Genomic DNA, 11,412 nt, shown 5'->3' on the forward strand with positions numbered 1-11,412 from the left:
CGGCCCGGCCCGACTGCCTATTTAATATATTTATTAGTAGTGTAAGGCAAACATATGTTATGGTTTTCTTGGTGTTAGCGCGCATATCTCTATACAATCAAGCGTACATATACATACATATCGAGCGCGCATGATCGAAACGCTGAAAACACACATACTTAAATAACCAATGTATGATAGTTCCTGTCCGTTTTCGTCTAAAGATAACATAACGATAAAATCAGACTCCGTTCCTCTATCCCATTGGTGGAGCAATATATGTAAACACTGAATACTGTTTTGGAAACGCAACATTGTGTTATTTTTATTATTATCATTACGACATTTAAATAAAGGAAGTAGATTTTTTGCCAATAAAACGTGTTTGGATTATCATTGGATTCAACCACATAACATTAACGTATAAGACATATTTCACTGTTCCCTAGGGCTACTTCTATCAGTCAGATTGTCTTTTATTCAATGTAGCAATAAAGAAAATATTAATCTGATAGAGCCAGTTATAAGAAGTAAAACTGTGTAAAATATCATTAATCTATATCAAGGAAGTTACAGGCTTTATTCTTTAAATTGAGTTTGATATAAACATATACTTTCAACGATAACGTGTCGAATAGACTACTTCCATTAATTAGTCAATAGTAAAAACAGTGTATATATTGAACACATTTTAACTAATGAGGTGGATTGTGCCCGATATGAGGTCGTTTAGGCAAGATAAGGGGGATTGTGCCCGATATGAGGTCGTTTAGGCAAGATAAGGTAAATTGTGCCCGATATGAGGTCGTTTAGGCAAGATAAGGTGGATTGTGCCCGATATGAGGTCGTTTAGGCAAGATAAGGGTGATTGTGCCCTATATGAGGTCGTTTAGGCAAGATAAGGGGGATTGTGCCCGATATGAGGTCGTTTAGGCAAGATAAGGTGAATTGTGTCCGATATGAGGTCGTTTAGGCAAGATAAGGTGAATTGTGCCCGATATGAGGGCGTTTAGGCAAGGTAAGGTGGATTGTGCCCGATATGAGGTCGTTTAGGCAAGGTAAGGTGGATTGTGCCCGATATGAGGTCGTTTAGGCAAGATAAGGGGGATTGTGCACGATATGAGGTCGTTTAGGCAAGATAAGGTGGATTGTGCACGATATGAGGTCGTTTAGGCAAGTTAACGTGGATTGTGCCCGATATGAGGTCGGAAATGCAAGGTAAGGTGGATTGTGTCCGATATGAGGTCGTTTAGGCAAGATAAGGTGGATTGTGCCCGATATGAGGTCGGAAATGCAAGGTTAGGGTGATTGTGCCCGATATGAGGTCGGAAATGCAAGGTAAGGTGGATTGTGCCCGAATTGAGGTCGTTTAGGCAAGATAAGGGGGAGTGTGCCCGAATTGAGGTCGTTTAGGCAAGATAAGGGGGATTGTGCCCGAATTGAGGTCGTTTAGGCAAGATAAGGAGGAGTGTGCCCGAATTGAGGTCGTTTAGGCAAGATAAGGGGGAGTGTGCCCGAATTGAGGTCGTTTAGGCAAGATAAGGGGGAGTGTGCCCGAATTGAGGTCGTTTAGGCAAGATAAGGAGGATTGTGCCCGATATGAGGTAGGAAAGGCAAGGTAAGGTGGAATGTGCCCGATATGAGGTCGTTTATGCAAGATAAGGTGGATTGTGCCCGAAATGAGGTAGGAGAGGCAAGATGAGGTGGATTTGGCCCGATATGAGGTCGGTAAGGCAAGGTAAGGTGGATTGTGCACGATATAAGGTCGTATAGGCAAGATAACGTGGATTGTGCCCGATATGAGGTCGGAAAGGCAAGGTAAGGTGGATTGTGCCCGATATGAGGTCGTTTAGGCAAGAAAAGGTGGATTGTGCCCGATATAAGGTCGGAAAGGCAAAATAAGGTGGATTATGCCCGATATGAGGTTGGAAATGCAAGGTAAGGTGGATTGTGCCCGATATGAGGTCGTTTAGGCAAGAAAAGGTGGATTGTGCCCGATATGAGGTCGGAAAGGCAAAATAAGGTGGATTATGCCCGATATGAGGTTGGAAATGCAAGGTAAGGTGGATTGTGCCCGATATGAGGTCGTTTAGGCAAGATAAGGTGAATTGTGCATGATATGAGGACGGAAATGCAAGGTAAGGTGGATTGTGCCCGATATGAGGTCGTTAAGGCAAGATAAGGTGGATTGTGCCCGATATGAGGTCGGAAAGGCAAGGTAAGGTTGAATGTGTCCGATATGAGGTCGCAAATGCAAGGTAAGGTGGATTGTGCCCGATATGAGGTCGTTTTAGCAAGATAAGGGGGAGTGTGCCCGATATGAGGTCGGAAAGGCAAGGTAAGGTTGAATGTGTCCGATATGAGGTCGTTTTAGCAAGATAAGGGGGAGTGTGCCCGATATGAGGTCGGAAAGGCAAGGTAAGGTTGAATGTGTCCGATATGAGGTCGCAAATGCAAGGTAAGGTGGATTGTGCCCGATATGAGGTCGTTTAGGCAAGATAAGGGGGAGTGTGCCCGAATTGAGGTCGTTTAGGCAAGATAAGGAGGATTGTGCCCGATATGAGGTAGGAAAGGCAAGATAAGGTGGATTGTGCCCGAAATGAGGTAGCAAAGGCAAAATAAGGTGGATTTGGCCCGATATGAGGTCGGTAAGGCAAGGTAAGGTGAATTGTGCCCGATATGAAGTCGTTTAGGCAAGATGTGGTGAATGATACTGGCCACTTAAGGTTTTGTAAGGTAGATTGTTAATATGATCTGAAGGTTAGGTAAAGTATATTATGCTATCTATAAGTTTCCTTAGGCTATGCAATGTATACAGACATCTTAATGTTAGGTAGGTTGCCTATAATCACCTCTTGTAGGTTAGGTAGGATAGATTACTCAATATCATCTCTAAGCTAGGATAGGTGCTTTGTCAAATATCATCCTTTTTCAGCTTGGTAAGGTAAATAGCCTGAATACATCTGTACTTTACTTACTAATGACGATGACTGACACTCAGATGATCATGTTACATTCTGTACAAGGCTAGAGCGTTAATCCCAATACAAGTACTCGTACTAGCATACGCCCACTCCAAAGCGTAAGATGGAACGGAAGTGTTTGAGGACTGCTTTAGTAATTTTGTGAACTTATATATCATATACGCAATATCAAATATCTACCAAATTGCATATCCCTCCTAGAATTAAGAGGAGGTACGTTAGAAGGATGGTGTGAATTCAAGTGTTTGGTCTAGTGTCCTAAAGCTGGCCCAAAACTCTCCATTCACAGACGATAAGCCAAAGATCTAAAAATAAAGATATGTATTTGATGTTTTGTTGCGTTGTGTCATTCAGTTGCATGTAAGCCTTTTTCTTGTTGCTCGGAACAAGGGTTCCGTTAATGGTTTGGAGACTTGATTTTACCCTGTAGTTTCCATTAGATTAATACACACACCGTGTGTGTAGGTTTTCTACTACAGGGGCGCCTCTGTAGTTCGCAGAACATCGTTAATACATGTGTAGCAGCATACTCAAGGTGATCATAAATGCACTTCAACCCCTTTATTCTTGACGATGACCTAAAATTAAATCCTGAATTGAATTTCAAGAACAAGAATAAAAACCTCTATTAAACTTTTGCCTGTTTTGAACTCTACTCGCCTGGTATAACACACGTGCCAACTGATTCTGTTTAAAGCTTACTGGAGTAATGCGATAGTTATTTGACCGGTATTTGATATATGTTGTACAGAAATACTTTCAAAGAAACTATTTTTCACTAAAGCCTACTTTGGTTTTATTTCTTAAGTGGTTCTTACAGACAGCCTGCTTAACACGTGATAAATCATGAATTCACCATGTGCACATTAAATAAGGATGAACTCATGTTGAATTATTATACTGGGAAGAATAACTGTCAAGACTTTCGTGTTTAATTTTACGGCGAAGTTTTAATGACACAATAAAAGTCAATTTGAAACAAAAATACAACATTTCTAAGAAACACAAGCGAAATAATTAACACTCTTGAACATCAGTTTAAAACCAGTTAAGCCCATCAGAAAGGGTTAAGTAAAATGCTATACTTGCGTGAAAATTAGTCTTTTATCGCTCCCACTGGAAAGCAGGCTCCTACCAACCATCTAGAATAAACATTGTTTGAATGAATTACTGCAGTTTTACAATGCAAGTAATCTCGAAATGCCTAAATATTTGATAGTTATACAACTCCAGATTAGGGCGAACATTGATGGGTACGAAACACATGCCAAAATACTAATCTAAGCTACCCGGGTTCGATTCCTAACCTGGGCGCATGTGAGTTTGGTTTGTGGTCACCAAGGCGGCCAACGTTTTTTTTCCGGTTTCCCCCACAATCACAAAACCGCACAACATCGTGCCGACGACAGTGATTAATATAATGTTGTAATAATTTGTTTCACAATCGTTGTAAAATAAATATGTTTAATCTAAATACTTAAAACGAACAGATTCAACCACAACCTGCAGCCTACATGCAGATAACGATTCAATCTTACAATTACAACACGAATCATGCATCCGGTTCACTGGTCAACACTACTTTAACTCGAAGGGAATATACTTCCGTTTAGGAGTACAAAAGTGTGTAACTGTAGTGTTGATCAGTGGACCGGATCGATGGATTGGATACTTTGAGAAAATTTTCGGACAATTTGATTCAACTAGACGCACGTTCAGGTGAGAATTATTGTTGTTTTTAAACGATGAGAGGAATGTGCAGGTTGGCTGCATGTTCTTGTTGAACTACTTCTTTGGGTACATTTTGTGCCTGTTTTTTATACTCAAAACTTTTCGATCAAATTGATGTTGTTTCACTTTCAGAAATTAAGCCATTTTCAGATTGTTGATAGTGTTAAACTGCAGTAATTAAATCATAAGTAGATTGTTGTTAAAAGTTAATTCTTTGATAAACCTGAAGAAAATACTTAAGGTTAAATGTCACTATATTTTTACAGGTCATATGACACCAACGCAGGAGTTCATTAACATCAAATTAGTGTGTGATTTGACCATGACATTGACACTATGTTACAAAACAAGTACGTCGCCCGCAACACTCGTCATGTGAATTATAAATTATCGTCATTTGAAATGCAAGGACATTCGTTCATATGTCTGCTTGAAAAACAAGGCCTGTTTCGAAATGCATATTCCTTTTATACTTATTTATATTAATGTCAAGGTTATGTCTTTCGTCTCAAATTTAATATTCAAATAGAAAATACAACAAAGACATTACTATCAACATAAAATCTTTGAGAGATGTTTATTGCATGTTTTCCGTTAAGCTCTTTTAACTAGTCATATTAATGGTAAGTTCATCATGTTTATTGCCCATGTTGTAAGAAAGCATTCAGGTCAATAGGGGCTTAACAACCATATTCATATAAGGACAATATAAATGACCTATTTATGTGAGGAGAATATAAAAGACCTATTCATGTGATGAAGATATGAAATGGACCTATTTATGTGAGGTCGATATAAATGACCTATTCATGTGAGGACAATATAAATGACCTATTCTTGTGAGGACAATATAAATGACCTATTCATGTGAGGAAAATATAAATGACCTATTCATGTGAGGTCGATATAAATGACCTATTCATGTGATGACGATATGAAAAGGACCTACTCATGTGAGGACAATAAAAATGACCTACTCATGTGAGGACAATATAAATGACCTATTCTTGTGAGGACAATATAAATGACCTATTCATTTGAGGACAATATAGATGACCTACTCATGTGAGGACAATATAAATGACCTATTCATGTAAGGACAATATAATTGACCTATTCATGTGAGGAAAATTTAAATGACCTATTTATATGAGGACCATATAAATGACCAATCAGCGTCCCGTGCACCTTTACTTGGTACAAATATAATGTCAGTATTAAGGTGTAATGTTATTTTGTAGCAATGTTTTTATACATAATTTGTCATCAAAAAATAAACAGCATCTAAATTTTAGTGACAAATATCTTAATCAAAACCCCAAATCTCATGATTAACTTCTACTTTCATTGATATGTACGTATGGAGGAAGGCATGTCTAATCGTCAATAAGTCTATGCAATGAATGTCTTTTTATAATGAATATTGCAGATCATGAATGAATAGCACGTCAGGAATGCCGCATTGCAGGTTACATTATTCATTGTAATATGCGTTGCAAAAATGTTATCTCCGATTGCAATCATATTGCTTACTTTTGTTGATTTGATAAAAATAAAACAAACCTTGATTGTATGACAAATAGTGAGCAAAGGATGATTAAAAACAATTTGTTTTTATGCGTTATCTTGCTCAATATCTTATCAGTAACATATCAGGAAATACGAACTACTTTACATGAGTATGTGCTCACTTCCGGAAGTGTAAGATCGAACGTGGTTTGAACGCAATATTTACATATAATTTTGTTTACATTGTGAATGAAGACATCATTCATCGATCACATATTAGTTGCAATAAATCACGTCAATAAAAAGGGAACGTCCGAAGCGTGAGAAAGACAAAAATTCAACAACGGAGCATGACAACAAGAGTTATTATAAACCAAGGGATTTTAAAGACAATTAAAAATAATATCGCATGCAATGTGATGATTGTCTATATATGCCTTCAGATAATATGGCAATATATTCGGAAATCATACTGTTGAGAATTCAAACACTAAGCCACATAAAGACTGTGCGTAACTGGCTTCAATTAACATTCAATGTCAAGTCCACAGGAGAGGACGATCCCGTGCAGCACGGCATTTAATGTCAAACACTTAAATTGTGCCCATTAATGACATCCATAATAAACATCCAAGTCTATTAACATTTCTATTTTAACAAGTCTAATGTGTTCAGTATACATAGTGTACTTTCAATAAATGTACGTAAATGCCATTACTGAAACTGAAAAGTCACGTGATCGCGTAATTGTAATGTGTCTGAGATACAATATATAATTCTATTTGTGATGTTTTAGCACTTATTTAAATTTGATGAAAACGAAACTTTGCAGATGTTATATGCATAGGAAGCTGATAAATGAAATTTAAAGAGTCGATTGCAAAACTGCTTCAACTGCAACTATAGTAGCGATGTTGGTGTGCTCATTTCGATCATGTATAACTGTTCACTGGCACTGATATTGATGAGTGCATTTCGAACACGAACTACTCATTTCTTTCGCAGATGTTAATGTGTTTATTTCTAACACGCACTACTGATATTATTTACGAAGATGTTGATGTGTTCATTTCAAACATGCACTTCTGGTCACTTTCTCAGATGTGTACTTTTCAAACAGGTACTACTGGTCACTTTCGCAGATGCAGATGTGTTCTTTTCAAACACCCACTAGTGGTCACTTTCTCTGATGTGTTCATTTCGAACACGCACTACTGGTCACTTTCTCAGATACAGATGTGTTCTTTTCAAACACGCACTAGTGGTCACTTTCTCAGATGTGTTCATTTCGAACACACACTACTGGTCACTTTCGCAGATGCAGATGTGTTCTTTTCAAACACGCACTAGTGGTAACTTTCTCAAATGCAGATGTGTTCTTTTCAAACACTCTCTATTGGTCACTTTCTCAGGTTTGTTCATTTCGAACACGCACTACTGGTCATTTTCTCAGGTTTGTTCATTTCGAACACGCACTACTGGTCACTTTCGCAGACGCAGATATGTTCTTTTTGAACACATCCTACAAGTCACTTCCGCAAACGCATAATGTGTTCATTTCAAACACGCACTAGTGGTCACACTCGCTGATGCAGATATGTTCTATTCGAACAAACACAACTGGTCACTTTCGAAAATGCAGATGTGTTCAATTCGAATACGAACTACTGGTCACTTTCGCTGATGCAGATGTGTTCTTTTCGAACAAACACTACTGGTCACTTTCGCAGATGCAGATGTGTTCTTTTCATGCACGCACTACTGGTCACTTTCGCAGAAGCAGATGTGTTCTTTTCAAACACACACTACTGGTCACTTTCGCAGATGCAGATGTGTTCTTTTCGAACACGCACTACTGGTCGCTTTTGCGGATGCAGATGTGTTCTTTTCGAACACGCACTACTAGTCACTTTTGCAGATGCAGATGATGATTGTGTTCTTTTCGAACACGCACTACTGGTCACTTTTACAGATGTGTTCTTTTCGAACACGCACTACTGGTCACTTTCACAGATGCAGATGTGTTCTTTTCGAATACGCACAACTGGTCGCCTTTTCGGATGCAGATGTGTTCTTTTCGAACACGCACTACTGGTCACTTTCACAGATGCAGATGTGTCCCTTTCGAACACGCACAACTGGTCGCCTTTGCAGATGCAGATGTGTTCTTTTCGAACACGTTCTACTGGTCACCTTTGCAGGTGCAGATGTGTTCTTTTCGGACACGCATTACTGGACACGTTCGCAGATGCAGATATGTTCCTTTCGAACACGTACTACTCCTTCTTATCATCTATGATGGCCCTATTGACAATGCCTAAATGACAAGTTAATGAGAGTGAAAATACCTGAATGACAAGTTGGTGAGAACAGGAAGTATTTTATTCTATAACAAACGCAACAATTGTTCTGAAGTAAACTCGTACTTCATGATCGCGTTGACAGGCAGAGATATACATCAATACTCGATCAAAATATTAAAAGTTTAATTGTAGGAGTAGGTCAAACATGTGATTTTTCAAATATTTACATTGTCTTCCGCATACCTTGGTGAACTGCCAGACATTTGTATTGTATCTAGATGAAGTTTCTTGATTTCCAAAAATGATTAATGTGACAGACAAGTATATCCTGATATTTTAAATCATTTTCCATATTAGCTCATTACCAAGTCAATGAGCCATTATGACAATTTAAAAGTTGACCACAGAGGAAGAAACACGAAATGAAATAGAAACGAAAGACCAATGCTATTGCGGAAATTAATTAATGTTTTGCCTGCCTGCCAGCCTACCTATCTTCCCTCCTGCCTGCCCACCTATCTATCCTATATGCCTGCCTGCCCGCTTGCCCGCGTGCACACCTGTCCGAAAGACCTCCAGCCCGCCAGACGCCCGACCGCCCTACGCCCGCAAGATAGCCCGCCCGCCCGCACGCCCGCATGCCCGAGCACCCCTCCGTCCGTACGCCCACCCGCACGTACGCCCACCCGAACGCTGAATGGAACCAAAACCCTGTCTGACAAATTGAAATCATAACACTGTCTAGCGGAATAGAAACAAAACTCTGTCTGGCGGAATGGAACCAAAAACACTGTCTGTAGGAATGGATCCAAAACATTTTTCTGGCGGAATGGAACCAAAACATTTTTCTGGCGGAATGGAACCAAAACACTATCAGACGGAATGGAACTAAAACAATGTCTGACGGAATGGAAATTAAACAATGTCTGGCGGAATGAAACTTAAACACTGTCTGACAAAATGGAACTAAAACAATGTCTGACGGTATGGAACTGAAACATTGTCTAACGGAATGGAACTATAACAATGTCTGATCGAATGGAAATCCAACAAAGTCTGACGGAAAGAAACTTAAACACTGTCTGGCAGAATGGAACTAAAACAATGTCCGACGGAATGGAACTAAAACAATGTCTGACGGAATGGAACTGTACAATGTCTGACGGAATGAAACTTAAACACTCTCTGGCGGAATGGAACCAAAACACTGTATGGCGGAATGGAACCAAAACACTGATTAGCGGAATGGAACTAAAACACTATCTGACGGAATGGAACTAAAACACTGTCTGACGAAATGGAACCAACCACTGTTTGACGAAGAGGAACAAAAACACTGTCTGGCTGAATGGAACCTAAATTCTGTCTGACGGAAAGGAACAAAAATACAGTCTGACAGAATGGATTGAAAATACTGTCTGAGGAAATGGTACTGAAACACTCATTTTTCGGACTGTTACCTAATTTCGTGCATCTGAAACAATTCGGCTTTGAACAAATTATTAGAAGATGACAAGTTGACAAGTACTAACCAATGTATTATTATGAAAAATTACACTGGCATGATTGATGCTCTAAAGGTATACATTGGTAATAAAAAACAACCGCAAATAGGTTTTTGGACCTCGATGTCGTTTAAACGTGCGGTTCATTGAAAAGAATAGCTGATAAGCCTGGAGAAAGGTCCGAGGGGTATTTCAGATTTTACGTTATGGCCATTGCAATATCGTTGCACTGGTAATCACGCGAGAAATACTTACAGTTATATACATGTAAATCAATTAGCTTTCAACTGATACCAAATAGTTATGTATAATATAAATGTAAGGGTGTAAATTTAATAGTGCAAACGCACCGTGTTATTTATACTAATGCAAAATTGGTATGAAAGTGAAGTGCAATTATTGCTTTAAAAGAAGGTATACAAAATCACGTCAATTGTGCTTCCGAGTTGCACTATGGCAATGTGGTATTACTTAGGGGAAAATAAAGCTTCAATAACCAAAAATAAATAAAGGAAATTTACTAAGTTCATCGAAATGTTCAAGATATTTTGGGGCGATATTCATTTAAAACCTTTTCTTTTAAGTCAATAGTCTTAAACTTACGTAGTCAAATTAAATGTAAACGTAAAAGGTATTTATTAAAATTAAATCAATGCAAATTAGTATTTCAGATACTATGAAGCGAGTATTTCATTTCCTGATAACTGAACTACTTAGTTAAAGAAAACGACTAAAGTAATGAAATGACCTAAGATGTGTTATGACTACCGACCCTGTGGCCCAGATTCACAGTTGCAGAAAATACCGGCTTAATTGTTTATATAATGATCTTTGTGTTGTCATGTTGCCTGCAGTCTCGTCTCCCATGTTGCCGACAGTTTCGTTTCCCATGTCGCCTGCAGTTTCGTCTCCCATGCTGCCGACAGTTCCGTTTCCCATGTCGCCTGCAGTTTCGTCTCCCATGTTGCCGATAGTTCCGTTTCCCATGTCGCCTGCAGTTTCGTCTCCCATGCTGCCGGAAGTTTCGTCTCCCATGCCGCCGGCAATTTCGTCTCCCAGGTTGCCGGCAGTTTCGTCTCCCATGTTTGCCGGCAGTTTCGTCTCCCAAGTTTGCCGGCAGTTTCGTCTCCCATGTTTGCCGGCAGTTTCGTCTCCCATGCTGCTCGAGTTTTGCTTCCTATTTCAGTAGTAAAACATGACCATTAAGTGTTAAATGGACACCGTTTCGTTTTACAAATACTAGAGTTCATTTCCTTATTAAAAATGATTGATGTCTGAATATTTGAAGTGATGATAAGTGACCATGACATACTAAAGCGTTGGAACAAATGTGTAAGTCGTGGCCACTATAAAAACCAAAATCATCAAAATAGATGAAATTATTATATCGAAAAAATCATC

The sequence above is a fragment of the Mya arenaria genome, chromosome 8 (assembly GCF_026914265.1).
Source record: "Mya arenaria isolate MELC-2E11 chromosome 8, ASM2691426v1".
NCBI lineage: Eukaryota > Metazoa > Mollusca > Bivalvia > Myida > Myidae > Mya > Mya arenaria.